The 21896-nt window shown below is 39.8% G+C and overlaps 1 long non-coding RNA gene across 1 annotated transcript in view; it reads right to left on the bottom strand.

Annotated features, from left to right (window-relative positions):
* LOC309660844 overlaps nucleotides 1-21518 on the bottom strand; it is a 398319-nt gene extending 376801 nt beyond the window's left edge. Inside the window, exons 1-2 of the long non-coding RNA XR_014263672.1 lie at nucleotides 18866-21518; nucleotides 16952-18831 (exon numbers count right to left, since the gene is read on the bottom strand). This is a non-coding gene — a long non-coding RNA (uncharacterized lncRNA). The remainder of the gene's footprint in view (nucleotides 1-16951; nucleotides 18832-18865) is intronic.
* Between the last annotated feature and the right edge of the window lie 378 nt (nucleotides 21519-21896).

Raw genomic sequence — 21896 nt, 5'->3', positions numbered from 1 at the left:
GTAGGCATAGAGGGAACTTTCCTCAACATAATAAAGGCCATATATGACAAACCCACAGCCAGCATCGTTCTCAGTGGTGAAAAAGTGAAACCATTTCCTCAAAGATCAAGAATGAGACAAGGTTGCCCACTCTCACCACTATTATTCAACATAGTTTTGAAGTTTTAGCCACAGCAATCAGAGAAGAAAAAGAAATAAAAGGAATCCATATCGGAAAAGAAGAAGTAAAACTGTCACTGTTTGCAGATGACATCATACTATATATAGAGAATCCTAAAGATGCTACCAGAAAACTACTAGAGCTAATCAATGAATTTGGTAAAGTAGCAGGATACAAAATTACTGCACACTGGGCTTCCCTGGTGGCGCAGTGGTTGAGAGTCTGCCTGCCAATGCAGGGGACACGGGTTCGAGCCCTGGTCTGGGAGGATCCCACATGCCGTGGAGTGACTGGGCCCGTGAGCCACAAATACTGAGCCTGCGTGTCTGGAGCCTGTTCTCTGCAACAAGAGAGGCCACGATAGTGAGAGGCGCACGCACTGCGATGAAGAGTGGCCCCCCACTTGCCGCAACTAGAGAAAGCCCTCGCACAGAAATGAAGACCCAACACAGCCATAAATTAATTAATTAATTAATTAATTAAAAAAAATGACTGCACAGAAATCTCTTGCATTCCTATACAATAATGATGAAAAATGTGAAAGAGAAATTAAGGAAACACTCCCATTTACCACTGCAACAAAAAGAATAAAATACCTAGGACTAAACCTACCTAAGGAGACAAAAGACCTGTATGCAGAAAACTATAGGACACTGATGAAAAAAATTAAAGATGATACAAACAGATGGAGAGATATACCATGTTCTTGGATTGGAAATATCAACATTGTGAAAATGACTATACTACCCAAAGCAATCTACAGATTCAATGCAATCCCTATCAAACTACCACTGGCATTTTTCACAGAACTAGAACAAAAAATTTCACAATTTGTATGGAAACACAAAAGACCCCAAATAGCCGAAGCAATCTTGAGAAAGAAAAACAGAGCTGGACCAATCAGGCTCCCTGACTTCAGACTATACTACAAAGCTACAGTAATCAAGACAGTATGGTACTGACATAAAAACAGAAATATAGATCAATGGAATGGGTTAGAAAGCCCAGAGATAAACCCACACACATATGGTCACCTTATCTTTAATAAAGGAGGCAAGAATATACAATGGAGAAAAGACAGCCTCTTCAATAAGTGGTGCTGGGGAAACTGGACAGCTACATGTAAATGAATGAAATTAGAACACTCCCTAACACCATACACAAAAAGAAACTCAAAATGGATTAAAGACCTATATGTAAGGCCAGACACTATAAAACTCTTATAGGAAAACATAGGCAGAACACTCTATGACATAAATCAGAGCAAGATCCTTTTTGACCCACCTCCTAGAGAAATGTAAATAAAAACAAAAATAAACAAATGGGACCTAATGAAACTTAAAAGCTTTTGCACAGCAAAGGAAACCATAAACAAGACCAAAAGACAACCCTCAGAATGGGAGAAAATATTTGCAAACGAAGCAACTGGCAAAGGATTAATCTCCAAAATATAGAAGCAGCTCATGCAGCTCAATATCAAGAAAACAAACAACCCAATCCAAAAATGGGCAGAAGACCTAAATAGACATTTCTCCAAAGAAGATATACCAATTGCCAACAAGCACATGAAAGGTTGCTCAACATCACTAATCATTAGAGAAATGCAAATCAAAACTACAATGAGGTATCACCTTACTCGGGTCAGAATGGCCATCATCAAAAAATCTACAAGCAATAAATGCCAGAGAGGGTGTGGAGAAAAGGGAACCCTCTTGCACTGTTGGTGGGAATGTAAATTGATACAGCCACTATAGAGAACAGTATGGAGGTTCCTGAAAAAACTAAAAATCGAACTACCATATGACCTAGCAATCCCACTCCTGGGCATATACCCTGAGAAAACCATAATTCAAAAAGAGTCATGTACCACAATGTTCATTGCAGCACTATTTACAATAGCCAGGACATGGAAACAACCTAAGTGTCCATCGACAGGTGAATGGATAAAGATGTGGCACATATATACAATGGAATATTCCTCAGCCATAAGAAGAAATGAAATTGAGCTATTTGTAGTGAGCTGGATGGGCCTACAGACTGTCATACAGAGTGAAGTAAGTCAGAAAGAGAAAAACCAGTACTGTATGCTAACACATATATATGGAATCTAAAAAAAAAAAAATTATTCTCAGGAACCTAGGGACAGGACAGGAATAAAGACGCAGAAGTAGAGAATGGACTTGAGGACACAGTGAGGGGGAAGTGTAAGCTCTGACGAAGTGAGAGAGTGGCATGGACTTATATACACTACCAAATTTAAAATAGATAGCTAGAGGGAAGCAGCTGCATAGCACAGGGAGATCAGCTTTGTGCTTTTTGACCACCTAGCAGGATGGGATAGGGAGGGTGGGAGGGAGACGCAAGAGGGAGGGGATATGGGGATATCTGTATACGTATAGCTGATTCAGTTTGTTATACAGCAGAAATTAACATGGCATTGTAAAGCAATTATGCTCCAATAAAGGTGTTATAAATAAATAAATAAATACGTCAAAAAAATAAATAAAAACAAGGGGAGGAGGTCAACGGGAATGACAGCATCCAAATCAACAATTTATTCTGCAGCTAAAACTTCGATAAGGAAGGCGAAAAAGTCCCCCTTTCATAGGAATATTCAAGGGAAATTCAGGATGTGCAATTGTGAAGAAGAGCAACACAAAACGTTTGGTTTTTTCATGGGTGGGGTTGGGGTGCAAATCTTTGTTTAAAAATAAAAAGCTTACCTTTTAGTCAAAAAAAAAAAAAAAAGACATGAAGTGTACAATCTGGAACTTGCTGTCTGGTGAGAAAATACTAAGTAGAAAATTTACATTACAATGCAAATGCATAAGTTAGATGAGAAAGTGGTGGTCAATGGAAACCATATTGTCTAGCAGGGTGAACTTGGGCATGATCCGAGGGGCAGGTGTAGAAACCAAAGTGTCTGGAAAAGGTAGGTCTGTATTTTGTGAAGCATCATGTGTTTTCAAGAACAAATTCTCTCAAGGTACCTCAAAAAGGGGGAGCTGTAGAGCAATATGGCAAAACTGGAATGTCAGAGGCAGCCTCTCTTCTCTCTAACTTGGTCTATATCTCTCTTTCCATGTCATCTCTCCTCTCCTGTCTATTCTGCAAGATTCTTGGCTTCTGATCTTCCTTAATGCATGATTCTTGGCTTCTGATCTTCCTTAATGTCAGCTTGTATGTACCTTGTTTGCCAAGAACCCAACTCCAATTCCAACCTTGGAAATGTGCGTAACATATACTCAAGAGTGGTAATGACACCAGTCTATGACTTTGTGTTACTTTTTCAGAAGCACTTATAACCCAGATATAGGAATGGAGAAGCCGGGCAGTAAAACCGGATGTAGGACTGGCAGGAGGTAGGATGAATGTGGTGAAAGCAAATGGAAGCAACGACGTTACAAGTATGGAAAGAAAGAATTTAAACGAATGAAATCAAAACTGTATTAGGAAGTTGAAAGGGACAAAAACATTAGGAAAAAGAGGAAAGTTCAGGGACCTGGATTGGAGATATTAGATCAATAAATGGTATTTAGTTTTCCATTTGCAGTAGACTTCCCCTTATTACTAACTTATACAAGTTACTTTTTTTTGCTGAAAGAGTTACTGTGGTAAGTTGATGTGTAACAAATAATTTTCCAGGGAAATCATCTGTGTTTGAGACAATGGAGTAGAGTGGGAGTTAGCAGGTGTTACGATGGCTATTGTAGAGCTTGTGTGGGAGTAGACAGATTTATTTTAAGTTAATGCCGTGGTGGGAGGGAACAATATGCCCTCCTTTTGGGGGTGAGTACCACCGAAGGTTCTATCCGCGGTGGGAGGGCACAGTATGTGCTGGTCTTGGGGGTGAGGACCACCGAAGGTTCTACCCGCGGTGGGAGGACATAGTATGTGCTGGTCTTGGGGGTGAGGACCACCGAAGGTTCCACCTGCGGTGGGAGGACATAGTATGTGCTCGTCTTGGGGGTGAGGACCACCGAAGGTTCTACCCGCGGTGGGAGGGCACAGTATGTGCTCGTCTTGGGGTTGAGGACCACCGAAGGTTCCACCCGCGGTGGGAGGGCACAGTATGTGCTCGTCTTGAGGGTGAGTACCACCGAAGGCTCTATTCTGAGAGGAAATTGTACTTTTTCTTCGACTCTTGGTTTAAGAATGGTGAGCTAAGTACTTTGAATTTTAATCTAGTGGGTGGAAAAGAGCTTGTAAATTAAAGTGTGGGTGCTAGTCTGATATAAGTTACCTGAGGAGTCTGTATAGCTGGAAGATGTCGATTCTGAGCATACATTTCTACAGTTGCTGTGGGTAGTTTATTCCCTAGTATAGTAAGAATGTGGTCATTTTTGAGGAAGCCTCTTTGGATGTGGACATGAGCTCTTTTTCTGAAACACACACACACACACACACACACACCTCTGAAGTCTGTACCTACTCCCATAGGTCTTTCTGGGTATGTGATCACCAGGAGTGCCAGGACATAAGTCTTGAAGTAGGAGACTCAAGGGCTAGGAGAGCTGCTTCTGGGTTTAAGGCAATTTGTTACAGCTTAGATTTTCAGAAAACGATGGGTGAGGACTTTATATACCAGAAGGACATGGTGTCCTGGAATATTGAGGACCTACCAGCTGAATACATAAACATTGCAGACATGACTGCATCTCTTTTAGTCACTAGACTACAGTTTGTGCCAGGGAGGGTAAGCCATATCTTTGGAAGATTCAAAAACTGGATTTCAAAGGTAACCTATGTATATAATTAAAGTAGATGATCTCACACCTGTCTACACATGTTTAGAGTAAGCTTCCAAGTGGCTGTGACTCTTGAGTTAAGCTTGGAAATAGCATGCAGAATATATTTGTCCATAACATTCTTTATGCCTTTTTTTAAATTGAAGTTTACTATACATAATACTAACCATTAAAATTGTATAATTCAATAGCATTTCATGTATTCACAATATTGTGCAAAAATCACCTTTATGTAGTTCCAAAACAGTTTCATCACCACAGAAGGAAACTTGACACCGTTAAGCACTTCATGACTTTTCTGCATTCATACTATTTCCACCTTCCTGAAGGTGCTCCCATCTCCTGCCCACGTGTGGAAATTCAAACCAGCTTATGCTGGAACTAAAAAACTGAAAAAGAAAATGAGATAGAAGCAAGGCTGGGGCTGGGACCAGGAGGTGGAATTGTTCCCAGGTGGACTTAGTGCCATGTTCTGCCTTCAGTTGGAATTTTTCTTGGGAGACCCGCATGTTGGCAGTAGGCTCTGGTCCTCTATTGAAAAAAAAAAATATTTTTATACATGGGAATAATTTTATATGAATACATAATGCAGCTTGTATTATAAATGCTGGTTATTTTAAGTTCAGTCTTGTTTTTCGCATTTTTGGTTCTCATTTTCCCTTTCTGTCGCACTCAACCTTCTCCCCCCTCCTGCATATACCATGCTCTCATTCGTAACAACTTAGTGTGTATCCTTACACTTCCTCACCATGCTCATAGAACCCTATACAGACATTTATCTACTATACAATACACATAAGTTTTTATCGTTTTTCTTTTATAAAAATTATTATAACATGAGCCCCTGTATAACCACCCATCTTATGTATTTTACTCAACAATGAATAAAATTCAGCTTTGAGCCTTTCTGGTCTTGCTGCCTTTTTCAGTGGAGGATATTTAAATGCCCTTCTAATACCTCTCAGGTAATTGATACTTTTGCGTTTTATATTTATTCTTGGGTAAATTTGGGTAATTTATATTTAGCTAGTAAACAGTTGATTTTCTATAGATTTTCAATTTTGTTGCTATGGACAACTTAATCTTTCCTGTATCTGTGGCTATGAATGATTTCTCATTCTTAATGTGGTATATTTTTTTCCCCTCACTCTTTCTAAATTATGCTCACTTGGGCATATCTCATTGGTTTTTAAAAAACCAATGAGCTAGCTATCTCATTGGTTTTTAAAAAACATTGCATGTGTACTTGTTCCTTTTTAGTATTTTATTCTGCTTTATTAGTTTCATCTTTTTATTTTAAAAATTCCATCTGCCTGATAACTTTGGATATGTTGTGCTTCTTTTTCTAATTTCTTAACATGAGTACTTTGCTCCTTTTTTTTTCTTTTGGTTTTTCTTCTTTAAAAATGAAGTCAATCACAGTTACAAATTTTCCTCTGAGTCCCACTGGTTTTCAGAAGAAGGGAATTCCTCTTCATTGCTTTCTTGATGTAGTTTCTAGTTTGATTTCCTGTTTGGTCCAAGAATTCCCCAGGATTATGATTCTTTATATTCACATAATTAAGATTTTGGTGAGAGCCTCGTTCATTATTTATTTCTGCTTTTAGATTATGCTAATCAAGTGTAAGCTATAAAATCCCGAAGTCTTTAGGTTTTAAACTTTTCTTTGTGAGTAAGCACACAGTTGATTTTTGTAAATGTTCCATAGACAAAGAGAGAAATGTAAATCTCTACTGGAGGGATACTTAATTTCTCCATGTGTTTGTTTAATGTTTTTTGGCTATAATAACCATCCTATTCCAGAGAAGTATATTGAAGTCTTTAACTGTAATCATATTTTTACCACATTTTCCGTGTTTTCTGATACTTCAATTTGATATATTGGGTTTCTATATTGCATGGTATAATTCTGCAATTCCCTAAATTGTGCCTTTAATTCTTAAATAATTATATGATTATTTATACGATTTGATGTATTGGGATTTTGAGTAGCTATTCAAGTAAATAGCATTCCTCTTCTCCACCTAAGCAGAACAAGTTAAGAAATAAAAGTTAATGGATGGGGCTTCCCTGGTGGCGCAGTGGTTGAGAATCTGCCTGCTAATGCAGGGGATACGGGTTCGAGCCCTGGTCTGGGAAGATCCCACATGCCGCGGAGCAGCTGGGCCCGTGAGCCACAGCTGCTGAGCCTGCGCGCCTGGAGCCTGTGCTCCGCAACAAGAGAGGCAACGATAGTGAGGGGCCCACGCACCGCGGTGAAGAGTGGCCCCGCTTGCCGCAACCAGAGAAGGCCCTCACAGAGGCGAAGACCCAACACAGCCAAAAATAAATAAATAAATAAATTAAAAAAAAAAAAAAAAAAAAAAAGTTAATGGATGGTATATGGAAGACGGCCTTCCTCATTTGAGGGCTCAGTGCAAAATGAAAATATGAACCTATTTGTTTAATAATCATTAAGAATTCAAGACAAGGACAGCAGAGCATTAAACCAAGCCCAGGGACCTCTAAGCACAGGGACCTTCTAAGCACAGGGACCTTCTAAGCGTGGGGTCCTGTGCGACTGCTCAGGAGGCAAGCCATGCGGCCAGACATAGTATATGGAAGTCTAAGTACCAACCTGGTTACTAATGGAGCTGATGTAGGAGAATGTGTGAGAGTGAAATGGGCCTGCTAACTCAGACTTACCCTGCTGGTGACTGACCAGTACCACATTTCCCTCTCAATAGTCCAACTTTGTAAGTGTTCAAAAAGTTAATCACTTACAAATCTGGTAATACATAAAACTATGTTAAGTGATGACATATCATAGATAATTATGTATCATAAAGGAAAGTTCTGAGTAATGTCATTAAGTCTCCTCTCACCTGTTTTTTGCCTATTATACTTTCTCTTAACTTTTGCAAAAAGATTTGCTACTGAGCCATGGAAGCTAGCTGTCCCAGGAGATGGTCTCGCCTTCCTTCTTCACGTGCTATGAATAGCACAGGCACTGACCATATGCACTGAGCCCGCAGCAAGCGAGCGCTGGGCTTCAACCCTGTAGTAAAGAGGCCACCCCCAGTGATGGGAAGGAACTTGTCCTTCATGTCAATTTCATTCTTGGCTTTTCTTCTGAGAAGACACAAGTGAAGGACACAATTAGTGTCAACAATGATGGGGTGTGTTTATTTTTCATGGTGTGGACACCCAACTTCTGGGACCAGTTCTGAGGTCAGTACTCGAGTGGCCACCCAATGGTTTCTTTCTTTTTGGTGTTTGTTGTCCTGGAGGAGTTAGAACTAAAAAAGTAAGGGTTGTGACATGCTGGAAATATGGCATGTCACAAAGAGAATAAAATACAGTTATGTGATACACCAGTTGCACACATGAATTCCATCCAAGTTCTCACATTGAACCAACTGCTAGTAGCAGTTATGCCGTGAATAGGTTCAGACACAGCCTTGAGATCTGGAGAATCCAATCAGACGTTCTAATATTATTAAGAGTTGTATGCTCCAAAAAGTCAGGAAAAAGGAGAGAATAATGAATTCTGTTAATGATTTTTAGCCAGTGGATAAGAAGACAGTTACATATTTTAAAAGCCAATGAATTACAAACTTCAAATAAGTGTCTACCTGCTGAATGAGGATTACAAACTAACTTTACTTGAAAATTGGGAATAAAATAATTCAAATCTGAGAAAATAGGTATGTACCCAACTTTTCCTTTATGTTTGGAATCATTGATAAAGCAACTATAAAATGGTTCACTGTGTCCCATCAGTGTCTTAAACAAGGACCTAGTGGCACACTGATCGATACCACTGGTACTTAAAAAACAAACAGACTACAAATCCACTTGCTGAGAAAGAAGCCTAACAATATTTTCCTAGGAAAAAACACTCAAAATTATTGAGAGTGGCATAATTATTTTCTTAGTGAGTATCCATATTTTAAACTTGGAAAATTTAATATTAAATATACGAGTTGTAAAGATAATTATACCTGTATCATTCATGTTTTGAATTAAAGAATTAACATATTTGGCATTCTAGATATTTATAAGGCTGAAGAGAATTTTCTACACAAAAAGTCAATGTTGTAATTTACTATAAGGAACGAATTTTTGGTTGCTGATCAGTTGTACCTTATATTTGCTTTCTAGCTCATTGATTGATGTTCTTATCTTTATTATTTCCTTCCATTTTCTTTTCTTTTAATTATATATATATATATATATATATATATATATATATATATATATATATATATATATATATATATATATATATTTAGTTTTGGCTGCATTGGGTCTTCCTTGCTGACCGTGGGCTTTCTCTAGTTGCGGCGAGTGGGGGCTACTCTTCGTTGCGGTGTGCGGGCTTCTCATCGCGGTGGCTTCTCCACAGCATGTGGGATCTTCCCGGACCAGGGCTCGAACCTGTGTTCCCTGCATTGGCAGGTGGATTCTTAACCACTGTGCCACCAGGGAAGTCCCCCTTCTATTTTCGTTAGATTCAATTTGTGTTCATTTTCCACCTCCTTGAGTGAATAATTAGATCATAATTTTTAGCCTTTCTCGTTTTCTACCATATGTATTTAAGGCTATATATTTCTCTCCAAGCACAGCTTTAGCTGTATCTCATAAGTTTTGATAAACAGTATTTTCATTATTTTGCAGTTAACATTTTTTTTTCTGATTTTTATTATGACTTTTTTCTTTGACTGATGGATTATTTAGGAGTAAATTGCTTAATTTTCAAACATATGGGTATTTTAAAGTTTTCTTTTTGTTTTTCTATCTAGTTAATTTCTACCATGATCAGAAATAGTATTCTGATTTCAATCCTTTGAAATTTGTTGAGAATTGCTTTATGTCCCAAATTTGGTTGATTTTGATCCATGTGCATTTGATAAGATCCTCTCTTCTAGAGTTATTGGGTACAGTGTTTTATATATATTCAATTAGGCCAAGTTTGTTATGCACACTATTCAAATATTCTAAATCCTTTTTTCTTGCTGTTGTCTATTTCTTCTATGGGTTACTGAGAGAATTGTGTTAAAATCTCCTACTAAGAAAATGAATTCATTCATTTCTAAGTTCTGTCATTTTAAAATTTGTATTTTTCAGGTTAAGTTTCTAGGTCCATACAAATTTAAACTTGTTGCATCTCTTGGTAAGCTGGTCTTTTTATTATTATAAAATGTCCACCTCTATCTCTAGTAATAGTTTTCAGTTTAAAGTCTGGTGTCTCTGATATTGGTATTGCCCTCTCTCACCTGGTTGAACTTGCTATTGAAACCCCAACTCTGGTTAAATCCACCTTTCTGCCTACTCCACCCCTGGATCTGTTCAACTAAACGTGGCCAGAGAAACACCACACTGGTTGCTCTTGCTTCATCATCATGACCATGAATTTCAAGGGGCCTACTAATGCTTCCTCCCAATCATTCTATGTTTCTCTAGTTCTTTCATTCTCTCTCTCTCTGCTAACTACTGCTTCATGTCTTCCTCTCCTTGATCCACATTCTCAGCTGAAGACCTGCTTTGCTAATTCACTAAGAAAAAATGAAGCACTCAGAAGATAGCTGGCACAGATTTCCAGCATCCCACCAGCCCACGTTGTAGCATGTGTGCCCATGTATTCTTCTGTTCTATATGCCACTATAGATGAACTTTCTGTAATCCTGTCTAAGGTGCACTAAGATCCACCTGCTCTAACCTGCTCAAGGCTCCACTCCAGCAATCCTCACCTGTCTCCTAATTTAAAAATTCCCTGCTCCCCTTGATCATTCCCGATAGCACGTAAGCATGCAGGTTTCCCCATACTATCTCAAAAAAACCTCTCTCTGACCCTATACTGATGACAGATCAATCAAATGCTTATGCATGGGGGAAATATACTACTTTCACCTTTTATATTGGCAAAAGTGTAAAATTGGATTAAAGAGTCCCTGTGGAGTATTGGGTAAGAGCCTGTGTTTGGAGTCAGACTACATGGGTCTGAGTCCTACTGCTAGGAACACATTTTTGAACACATTTTTGGACTTTTCTATCCTTTGGTTTCTTCATTTGTAAAATGAGAATCAGAATTATACCTACCTCATAATAGTGCCCATCAATAGGGCACCAGTAAATAAGTTAGCTCCATCCATTCCTGGAGAATTCACTTCTAACTGTCTGTGTGCGGATAAGGAGATTTTCAAGTTATTTATATAACAAGATATATTTTTTCAATAATAAAGCATGGGGCAGAATAGTCTTGCCTAGGATGCTACCATCAGTGTAAAAAAAAAGGATAAAAAATTAAGTTTTGTATATACTCACATATGCATAAAGAAGCTCTGGCAATCTCAAAAAACTAAAAACAGAACCACCATATGACCTAGCAATTCCACTCCTGGGTAGATATCCGAAAGAAACAAAACACTAATTCAAAAAGATGCATGCACCCTAACGTTCATAGCAGCATTATGTACAATTGCTAAACAAATGAATGAAATTTTGCCATTTGCAACATGCAACAACATGGATGGACTCGGAGGGTATTATGCTAAGTGAAATAAGTCAGACAGAGAAAGACAAATACTGTATAATATCACTGATATGTGGAATCTGAAAAATACAACAAACTAGTGCATATAACAAAAAAGAAGCAGACTCACAGATAGAGAGAGCAAACTAGTGGTCACCAGTGGGGAGAGAGAAGAAGGGAGAAGCAAGATAAGAGTAGGGGATTAAGAAGTACAAACTACTATGTATAAAATAAGCTGCAAAGATATATTGTACAACACGGGGAATAGAGCCAATATTTTATAATAACTATAAATGGAGTATAACCTTTAAAATTGTGGATCACTATATTGTACACCCATAACTTATATAATAGTGTACATCACCTATACTTCAATTTTTAAAAACTTTTAAAAAGTAAAAATAAAAAAGGAGCGCTGGCAAAATTCACAAGAAACTATTAGCGGTGGTTTCTTGGGGTAGTAGGCGCAACGGGAGGCTGTGAGATCATAGTCATAGGAGTAGGAAGAAAACTTTTCACTGCATGCCTTTTCATACTTTATGATAGATGGATTCACATTATGATAGATAGACTGGAAAAAATGCCAGAACATTTTAGTTCTCTGCTTACAATTCTCCAAATAGCTTTTCACCTTTCTTAGAGAGCAATTTGGGCTTTTTTTTTTTTTTTAACATCTTTATTGGAGTATAATTGCTTTACAATGGTGTGTTAGTTTCTGCTGCGTAACAAAGTGAATCAGCTGTACGTATACATATATCCCCATATCTCCTCCCTCTTGCGTCTCCCTCCCATCCTCCCTATCCCACCCCTCTAGGTGGACACAAAGCACAGAGCTGAGCTCCCTGTGCTATGCGGCTGCACTGTTGGTGGGAATGTAAGTTGAGCAATTTGGTTTTACAGTGACCTACAGGGCTCTGGGTCCTTTGGTTCTCTTCGTTTCCTCCAACCTCTCCTTCCTCTCCGGGCACCCGCTCTCACAGTCATGCTGCTCCTTGCCATCCCTTGAAAATATCAAACACACTTCTCCTTGTTGCTGTTGTTCTCTTGGTTTCAGTGCATTTCCTTCAATATACTTGTGGCTTGGGCTATCATTTCCTTCAGGTATCCGCTCCATCAGATGCTTCTCCTGATCATCCTGTGAAAAGAGCATGCCTGTATCTCAGTCATTCTTTACTAACCCCCGAGACACACACACACACACACACACACACACACACACACACGCACGCACGCATGCATGCACACTTTATTTTTCTCCATGGCCTTTACCACCACCTGATATTATAATGCGTACGTACATGCGTGCACACACACAGATTTGTGTACACGTTGATTTCTGCCCCACTCGCTCAGTAGAGGATGAGCTTCGTGAGACCAGGGACATTATCTTTCTGGCTCACTGCTGTATCCCTGGTGTTTCGAAGAGTGATCAGCACATAGAAATAAGTGATTGAAAGCGAAACCGGGCGTTCCAACACTGTGAACAGGGCTCCCTCCTGATGTGAAGCTATCCGCTTCTCGGCTCTGCTTCCCTCTGTAGTTTGGCCCCAGTCTTAACAGTTGGCTGCCAACAGTTTCTTATTCACATCCTCCCATTTTAGGAGCTCCAAGCCAAGTAAGTGGTTTGAATAGAATCACTTGGAGACACTGGGGATAGTTGCAAGAATGGGAAATCAGCATTTGGTTTCCCAGATGAAAGTTCTTTCTTGTCTGTGGCATGAAGATAGTTTAAAGATATTGACCACTCTTTTTGCTTCTGTGTTCCTAGTTATCTTTAGATTGGCTGTAATTTGTGAGGTATGAATTCTTCAAGATCTTAAAGAACTTCTCCTTGAAGAATGTGTTTCCTGAATTTTTGTATTTTCGAAACAGTTTACCTCTTTTCTTTATACGTTAGATACAACTTGGCTATGTAGGAAATCTTTGGGTCATGTTTTCTTTCTTTAAGAATTTTGTAGTTATTGCTGCATTACCTTGTCACATGTAATTTTGTTGTCAAGAAGTCTGAGAGCATCCTGATTTTTTTTCCTTTGTAAGTTAACTGATCTGTTTTGCCTGGATACCCAAAAGATTCTCTATTTTTGAAGTCCAATAAGCTTAATATTCTTCAGGGTTGACCATTTTTGATCAACTTGATAAAGTTCTATGGGAGCTGGCTGCTGTGTTTTTATACAACCTAATTTTTTTTAATTTAATTTTAATTTTTATTGGAGTATAGTTAGTTTACAATGTTGTGTTAGTTTCAGGTGTACAGCAAAGTGATTCAGTTATACATATACATATATCCATTCTTTTTCAGATTCTTTTCCCATATAAGTTATTACAGAATATTGAGTAGAGTTCCCTGTACTCAACAGTAGGTCCTTGTTGATTGTCCATTTTATATACAGTAGTGTGTATATATTCATCCCAGACTCCCAGTTTACCCCTCCCCCGACCTTTCCCCGGTGGTAACCATAAGTTTGTTGCTCCTCTCACTTTCTGCACCCCAGCCATACTGGCCTCCTTTCTCTTCCTCAAACCCGAAAAGCCCTTACTGCCTCAGGACCTTTGGACGTCCGCTCTTTCTGTCTGGAATAGTGTTCTTCACATCTTCACTAGCCAACTTCCACAAACACCTCAGATCTCAGTTCCTTATCCCTGACCCTGCCAGCCAATTAAATCCTCCGTTGTTGGTCTCAAAGTTCTAGCCTCTTTCCTTCATAGCAATGGTCACAATTGAACTGTTTATTTATTTTGTGATCATTTGATTACCCTCTGCCTTCCGCATTAGGCTGTCAGGTCAATGAGCAGTGAGAACAAATCTGTACCCTCATTTTATTCACAGTGACCCAGGCACATAGTAGACATTCAAGGAACTATTGAATGACTTCAGAAGTCTTCCCAAGCGAGTCTTCACTCCAGTAATAATGGTTGGCACTCTCTGAGCGCAAACTCTCTGCCAGGCACTATTAGAAGTATTTCTTACGTGTGTTAGCCTGTTGAACTCTCCCAACAGCCCTGTGAGGTAGGCAGTGCTGTTACCATCTCTGGTCTTCAGATTGGGCAATAGGCCCAAGCCTCACACAGCGGCAAAAGGCTCAGGGTCTGTGTCTCCACAGCCAGCCTGCACTGCCTGGGAAGTCTGTTCCAGGTGAGCTGCTGCGCCACCAAAGAAAGGCAGCGCAGACCCGTTTCATGACAAACTAGATTTAATCCGTATCGAATTTTATTAGTTATAAGACCATGGGCAGCTTGCATACCTTAAATTCTCATTGAATGATGCACATTCTCCATTCATTTATCTAAGGAGTGTGTATTGAGCACTTAGCATGTGCCAGAATGTGTGTTAGAAATTAAGGAACATGAAGGAGAATGAGAGAGTCCTTGCTCTTGAGATGCCCCTAGTCTGGTGGGATAAGTGGAGACAGAAAGAAATCATTCAGGATAATTTTATGGGAACAGTGATGAAGATGTCTACAAAGTGCTGGGAGCTGGAGGGAGGGACGAAACTCAGTGTTCCCTAGCAGGAGGTGTGGATGGTCAAAAAAAGAATTTGCTACCTCTTGGAGTCTCTATAGAAAAAATGACTGGTGTGAGGTAGGGCCCTGTTAAGGATTCCTAATACCCTTTACTCTATTTTTTTCCTCGAATGCCCTTTTTTTCACTCAAATACCCTTTATGCTATTTTCCCACAGCCCCAGTATGTTTGCAGGGCTGCCAGGACAAAATACCTTAAACTGAGTGGCTTAAACAACATAATTTTTTTCTTTCACAGTTCTAGCGGTTGGAAGTCCAAGATCAAGGTGTCTGGAAGTTGGTTCCTTCTGAGGGAAATGAAGGAGAATCTGTTCCATGCCTTTCTCCTAGGTTCTTACAGTTTGCTGGCAATCTTAAACCCTTCGAAGAATCAAAAACATCATTTTACTTTACTCTCTTCAAGCCTGTCTTGCTTCAGTGGTTACGTTGTATTAAGCATAAATTTATTCATTTTCGTTATAGTCTTTCCATAAGAATTGCTCTTCAATGATGTCATATGAATGGGATTAAAATATATGTACATAGAATCCTGCTTTATAGATCCCTTCCCAGAAATGCAGGCACCCTTGTCTAATTTCAGACGCCTGGTTAGTGTACCCAAAAAACACAACAGCAACAAGAATTTTTAAATAGGCAAAACCTACTGTGCTCTGTATCCAGTGCATCGCTCCCCCTCTGCAGGAAAATGACCAGACTATCACTTCTTTGGGAACAGTCTACACAGTGTTTCTTTTCTGCCACCTCTGTGCTTCTTTAGTTGATTGCAGCCCTGATTCTCACATGTACTTTCTTGGATTTTTCAGATATAAATATGTTCCCATCAAAGGATCTTTTTCTTATATTCTGTTTGTCTCTCTCTATGTGTCCCTCATTTCAACCCATCTGTAAACCCCAAACCCACCCAAACATGGCTGATCTGTTTCAACGTACTTCTATAAAATATCTCTAAAAAGCAGGAGGGAAGCGGCCCAGACATGTGGATGCCTAGCTCCATGGAGTGCGAGTGGCATGTGAAGCAGCAGCCTCTGTCAACCGTCCACCGTCCACGGTCCCGTGGGACCTGGGGTCGCCGCCCACCCACCACCTCGCTGGAGCTGGCACACGCCTACGGTCCCCACCCGTGGAGCCTTGGCGCTAGTTCCAGAGCTGCCAGAGCTCAGACCACAGGCCCGAGCAGTCAGCCTGTGTGGTGGTCTCCGGCAGTCCACACCCCATCACCATGCATTTGAGTCGCCCTATACTCTTGGGCTTCAGTTGCCGTCTCCTGGTCAGCAGGCCCTGCCCAGCTAAGAGGCCCGCCCACAAGGTACTTTTTATTGCACGTGGAGCTTCTTAAAAGGTCAGGCTTATTAAGGTATAACTTACATACAATAAGGCACAGTTTTGACAAATGCATACAATCCTGGAACCGTCACCACGACGTACGTATGATATTTTCATCACGCTGAAAAGTTTCATCAAGCCCCTCTGCAGCCCATATCCTTCTCCATCCCCAGATTACAGTAGGTAATGAATATTTGATGAGCAAATTTTAGCGACCTACTGCACTCAGTGAGTTCTAACGTCCAATAACTAGAACTCAGTCCAAATATCACAACTACAAAGAAACCAGTCATTTAATCCAGGAAACACAAAATACGTTGGAAAAAGAGAACAACAACAAAAAAGAGAGAAATAAATTTTCTAATGAAATGATATATTTTGTCAAACCATAAACTTTTTTAAAAAATGAAGTTCTATTTTTTAAAATTTATTAATTAATTTTATTTTTGGCTGCGTTGGGTCTTCATTGCTGTGCGTGGGCTCTAGTTGCAGCGAGCAGGGGCTACTCTTTGTTGCGGTGCGTGGGCTTCTTATTGCGGTGGCTTCTCTTGTTTTGGAGCACGGGCCGTAGGCGCACAGGCTCAGTAGTTGTGGTGCACGGGCTTAGTTGCTCCATGGCATGTGGGGTCTTCCCAGACCAGGGCTCGAACCCATGTCTCCTGCATTGGCAGGCAGATTCTCAACCACTGCGCCGCCAGGGAAGTCCCTGAACCATAAACTTCTAAAGCTCTTGAAAAAAATCTGGAAATCACTTCAGAATACCCATTAAAGGGCCTCTCTACCTCTTCATCCTACTCTGATTATAACCATTTTTCTCAAATATTTACAATAAGATTTAAAACATTTATTGATTTGGAAGTTAATTACTAGTATAGTCAGTATTCAATTTTCAAACGGGTTGTTTGCAAGTTCAATTGTAAATCAGTTGTTTCTATCTCAGCAGGTATTTTTTTATATATGTATATAATGTTATAAAAAAATGAGTGTTTAAATATTGTTCAAAAAGAGTATTCTAATATTTGTTCTTTGCTTGAATTCTAGATTCTGGAACCTGGGGAGAGACACAGTAAATATTTAGGAGGGAAAATGATGAGGACTTGAAACGTCAAGTTGGAATATAGGAGATGACATTTATGGATGAATAAAATAATGGCTCCTATGATTCGGACTTGGCAGTGCCACCCACTGAAAGAGAGAAAACACAGTATGAGGAATAGAACAGGAGTTGAGAGGACGGCAAATTGCATTTGACATGACTGTGGAACATCCAAGTAGAGAAGCCCAGCTGGAGTTGGAAACAGAAATCTGAAATTTGGGGAAGAGGTTATCTGCATGTGGGTGGTCGTTGAAACCAGGAGACAATTAGATTCCTAAAAGAGTATGAAGTGTGAAAAATGTAATTCACCAAATATCTAATGACTCAACACTCTCTGAGGAAACATCAGTATATAATACATGGTCAGATAAGAGAGACCCATAAAGAGAGAGAGGGAAAAAAGTCAAAGATTCTGTTTGGAGTATCATTATAGTCTCAAAAGAAAAACAATTGAAAACACTCTAAGTAAATCTGACTCAAATGCCACATAAACCTGAATTTGAAGGAGGTCATGGGACAAAGGCGTCAAGCTTTAACAAATCTCCGCTTCCCACCACAGTCTGTCAATCTGCCAGCCAGCTGTACCATCATCACCTGGGAAGCTTTTGAAAGATAAACGTTCCAAGCCCCTTGCCTGTGTATTTTGATCTAGGGGGTCTTACGTGAGGCTCAGGACTCAGTATTTTTAGAAGCTTCTTCAATCCAACATGCCGCCAGCTTTGGAAACTTCTTCCTAACACCTTCAGCCCTCACCACCTCAAGGTGCACACTTCATTTTTTTTTCTTACAGAAGAAAATAAGTCTCGGTGTATTTCTTGAACTTGGAGACGCATGGCTGAAAACAGAAAGTACCTTCTGTTTTCCTAGTTGTCACGAACTTTTGTGACTAAGAGAAATGTATAATTGCCAAGCTCAGAAACACTCGGAAATAAAAGAGGTTATTATAAAAATAAACACCTGTAGACAGTATTTATTTTACTGAAAAAAATAATGGTTTAGAGGAAAAATCAAAGCTATAATAAAATTAATTATTGTTCTGTAAGCCATCCTAAAGGAGGGTTTCCAGTAAAAGGGGTTCATTGTCACCATTCAGCTATGCACATGGCTGTCAGGGAGCTAAGGGCTGCAGCTGCTCTTGGATGGGCATTATGTGATAACCTGGAGGATTCCAAATAGGTTTACCCACCCAGGAATCCACAGAGCACTGGTCTTCCTCAAGATGTTACTAGGTGGTCCACGAAGTAAATGTTTGTCAAGTAATTTTTTTAAAAATAAATTTATTTACTTATTTTTGGCTGTGTTGGGTCTGCGGAGTACAGGCTCCAGATGCGCAGGCTCAGTAGTTGTGGCTCATGGGTCCAGTTGCTCTGCAGGATGTGGGGTCTTCCCAGAGCAGGGTTTGAACCCATGTCCCCTGCATTGGCAGGCAGATTCTCAACCACTGTGCCACCAGGGAAGCCCTGTCAAGTAACTTTTAAAACTGCTCTTAAAACAAACAAACAAACAAAAAAAAACTGCTCTTTACTCCATCCTTTTTTGGTGTTTCACAATGAAAATTAGCATATGAAGGGCCCTGAATAGTCCGGCCATGAAGAACCCATTAATTTTCTTTATTCTATTGGTTCCCAATTTTTTTTGACCACACTTTACTTTTTATATAAAACACAGTCATGGAAATGGTGCTCCAGGCAGTATCATGGCAAACTTTATAATTTCAGTGAGAGCAAGAAAAGAGTAAATTTGTGATCATCTATGAGCAAAAATGAGGAAAGCCTTAGGATAATTTTGAATAATAACATTTGACTGTTAATCTTGATAATACACAGTTTCTGGGTTAAGATAGAGTATGTCAGCATGTTGTAATATAAATGATAATTCAAAGAAAATATTTTAGAAATTTAAGGCACGCTAACTTTATTTTAGCAATATTCATCTCCTTAAATTATTGGGATAATTTAAGATATTGTTACCTATTCATTGAAGGATAATAATTCCTAGGAGTTTTTCTTACTAATGCTAGTAGCATATGTTTGCTTAAAAGTATGAAGTTCATGTCGTTCAACGTCCAACTTACCTTTCTGGATGCATCGCCCACTGTTTATGCCATGCTCTAGCTTGCTACACTAAACTCCACAGCACTCTCAAACATGTAATGAATTTTTTTTTAAAAGTCTATTGAATTTGTTACAATATTGCTTCTCTGTTATGTTTTGGTTTTCTGGCCGCGAGGCATGTGGGATCTTAGCTCCCGGACCAGGGATCGAACCGCACCCCGTTCATTGGAAGGCAAAGTCTTAACCACTGGACCGCCAGGGAAGTCCCTGTAATGAATTTTTAAATTCTAAATTCTCTACACATTTGCTCACGCTGTCATCTTGGCCTGGCATGTCTTCATCCCTCATCTCTCAAAGCTTCCTTCAAATCTACATTTCCTTCTCAAACTACTATTGATCCTGACCACATGGTATTAAACTTTAATCTGTCTCTTCCACTAAATTGTGAATTCCAATAGGACAAGAACTAAATCATGTTTACTTGGGTAACACGTAGGATTTTAAGGCATTTTCCACTGTAATTAAATTTAGAATACGCGATAATACAGTTCCTTCCCTAATTAAAACACATCCTCCGGTGATCTGAGTTAATGAGATGTGGTAGAAGGCATCAAACGCGTCTAGCCCTCACAATGTTCCTTCATCTAAAGTTTGAGGCCATTTGGAGATTTTATTGCTAAGAGTTTGTCAAAGCCTGGCTGTAAAACACTGAGGAGGCTCCCTGAGACACAATAGGGTCGATTAGGGATGCAGAAGCTCTGGCCCAGCAATAACACTTTTCGTCCTTGATGCAGAACTTAAAATTTGATAACAATGTAAATAACAACGGCAACAACAGAGTAGCAGTCCGGGTACTATTCTAAGGGCTTTACCTCTGTTCATTCACATAATCCTCCCAACTACGCCATGAGGTAGACACTATCATTACACTTCCCACTTAAAGGAGGGGAAACTGAGGCACAAAGAGGTTAAATAACTCGTCCAGTGTTACCCAGCTTATAAGTGGTAGAACCAGAATTCAACTTCTAGATTCATTTTGATGGACAAAACAGAATCAGTAAATGCCATAGGTGTGGAATTTCTGGAACAAGACTGCCTGTGTTCATAGCCCAATTGTGGTCTTGGGTAAGAAATTATCTTCTGTGGTCTCACCTATAAAAATACCTTGTAGCAGTTTTAATTAGAGTGAGCTTTTTTGCTGTGCCAATCTGACTGCCTCAGGTTCTACCTGTTAGAATGAGTTCCTTTGTCCAATCTTTCAGGGTCATTTCTGAGAACAGAGAAGGATTTTTGCAGGGAAGGCCATACCACCTTAACAGTCCATGAGGTCTTTTGCAATACAATTCCATTAAAATTGCATTTTAAAAATTTTATTGAAGTATAGTTGATTTACAATGTTGTGTTAATTTCTGCTGTACAGCAAAGTGGCTCAGTTGTACATATATATTCTTTTTCATATTCTTTTCCGTTATGGTTTATCATAGGATATTGAATATAGTGCCCTGTGCTATACAGTAGGACCTTGTTGTTTATCCAACTAGTCAGCTGATTGTTTATCTTGTTTTCAAAACTCATATCAGTGACAGAAAGCTTTTCCATCACACTCTGAATCTCAAGTTGAAGCAGGGCCCCAATCCTCATGGCTTCTTCACAACATAAGTGAACACTCTGTCCTTTCTGCTAGCGCTGAGCTTTACAGAATCAGCCTCAGGTTCTGTGACAGGCCAGGCAGTGGTGACAAAGTGGGGCTGATCTGTCCCGGAATGCTTTGACCTTTCCTGGGCTGTATTCCTGCCCATTTGCTGGTCAGTGAGAAGCATCAAGTCTTTGGACTGGCAGTGGATTTGCAACAGAGGGGTTTTTTTGAAAGAAGATCAGTGCGTCCTGACTCTTCTAGCTTCCCCCAAATATCTCCATTTCAAATACCCCAAATCCCTCATTTCCTTCAACAAGGCATTTACTTTTTTGCAGGTCTCAGGGAATTTGGCACTTGCCACCCAGCAAGGCTTTGGTCATCTCAAGCTTCGTGGCCTTCCTTAGCTAGGCCTCAGATGGAAAATGGCTTTTCTTCACAAGGCTCTGCACTAAACTGATGTCCCTTATCTGCTTTCCAACAGGCCCACCTGAAGGGAGCGCCTGTCTCTCTGCAGTCCTTGCTGGAGCCCACCTTGCCTACAGCTTCTAACACAGGCACCCCGCCAAGTTACCAGCAAGCCTCAGTGCTCCAGTGTTAGTGGCATGAAGTCTGAGTCCCCAGAGGCAGCAGGATGTTTAGGCTGCTTGCTTTGCTGCTGCATGAGACCTGCGGTTTCCCATCGTCCTACATGAGGGCCAGCGAATCCTCAGTTCTTCTCACCTGAACTCATCAAGCTCCACACGTTGGGGTCTGTCTTTTGCAGCCCCTATTTCTTTTATATCAAGTTCTAATTAGTATTTTTCGGTTGCAAGTAAGTGAACCAAATCTAGCTAGCTTAAGGAAACG

Source organism: Balaenoptera physalus (assembly GCF_965194825.1).
Source record: "Balaenoptera physalus genome assembly, chromosome: 5".
In the NCBI taxonomy this organism is placed as follows: Eukaryota; Metazoa; Chordata; class Mammalia; order Artiodactyla; family Balaenopteridae; genus Balaenoptera; species Balaenoptera physalus.
This window is presented reverse-complemented; position numbering and strand designations above follow the sequence as displayed.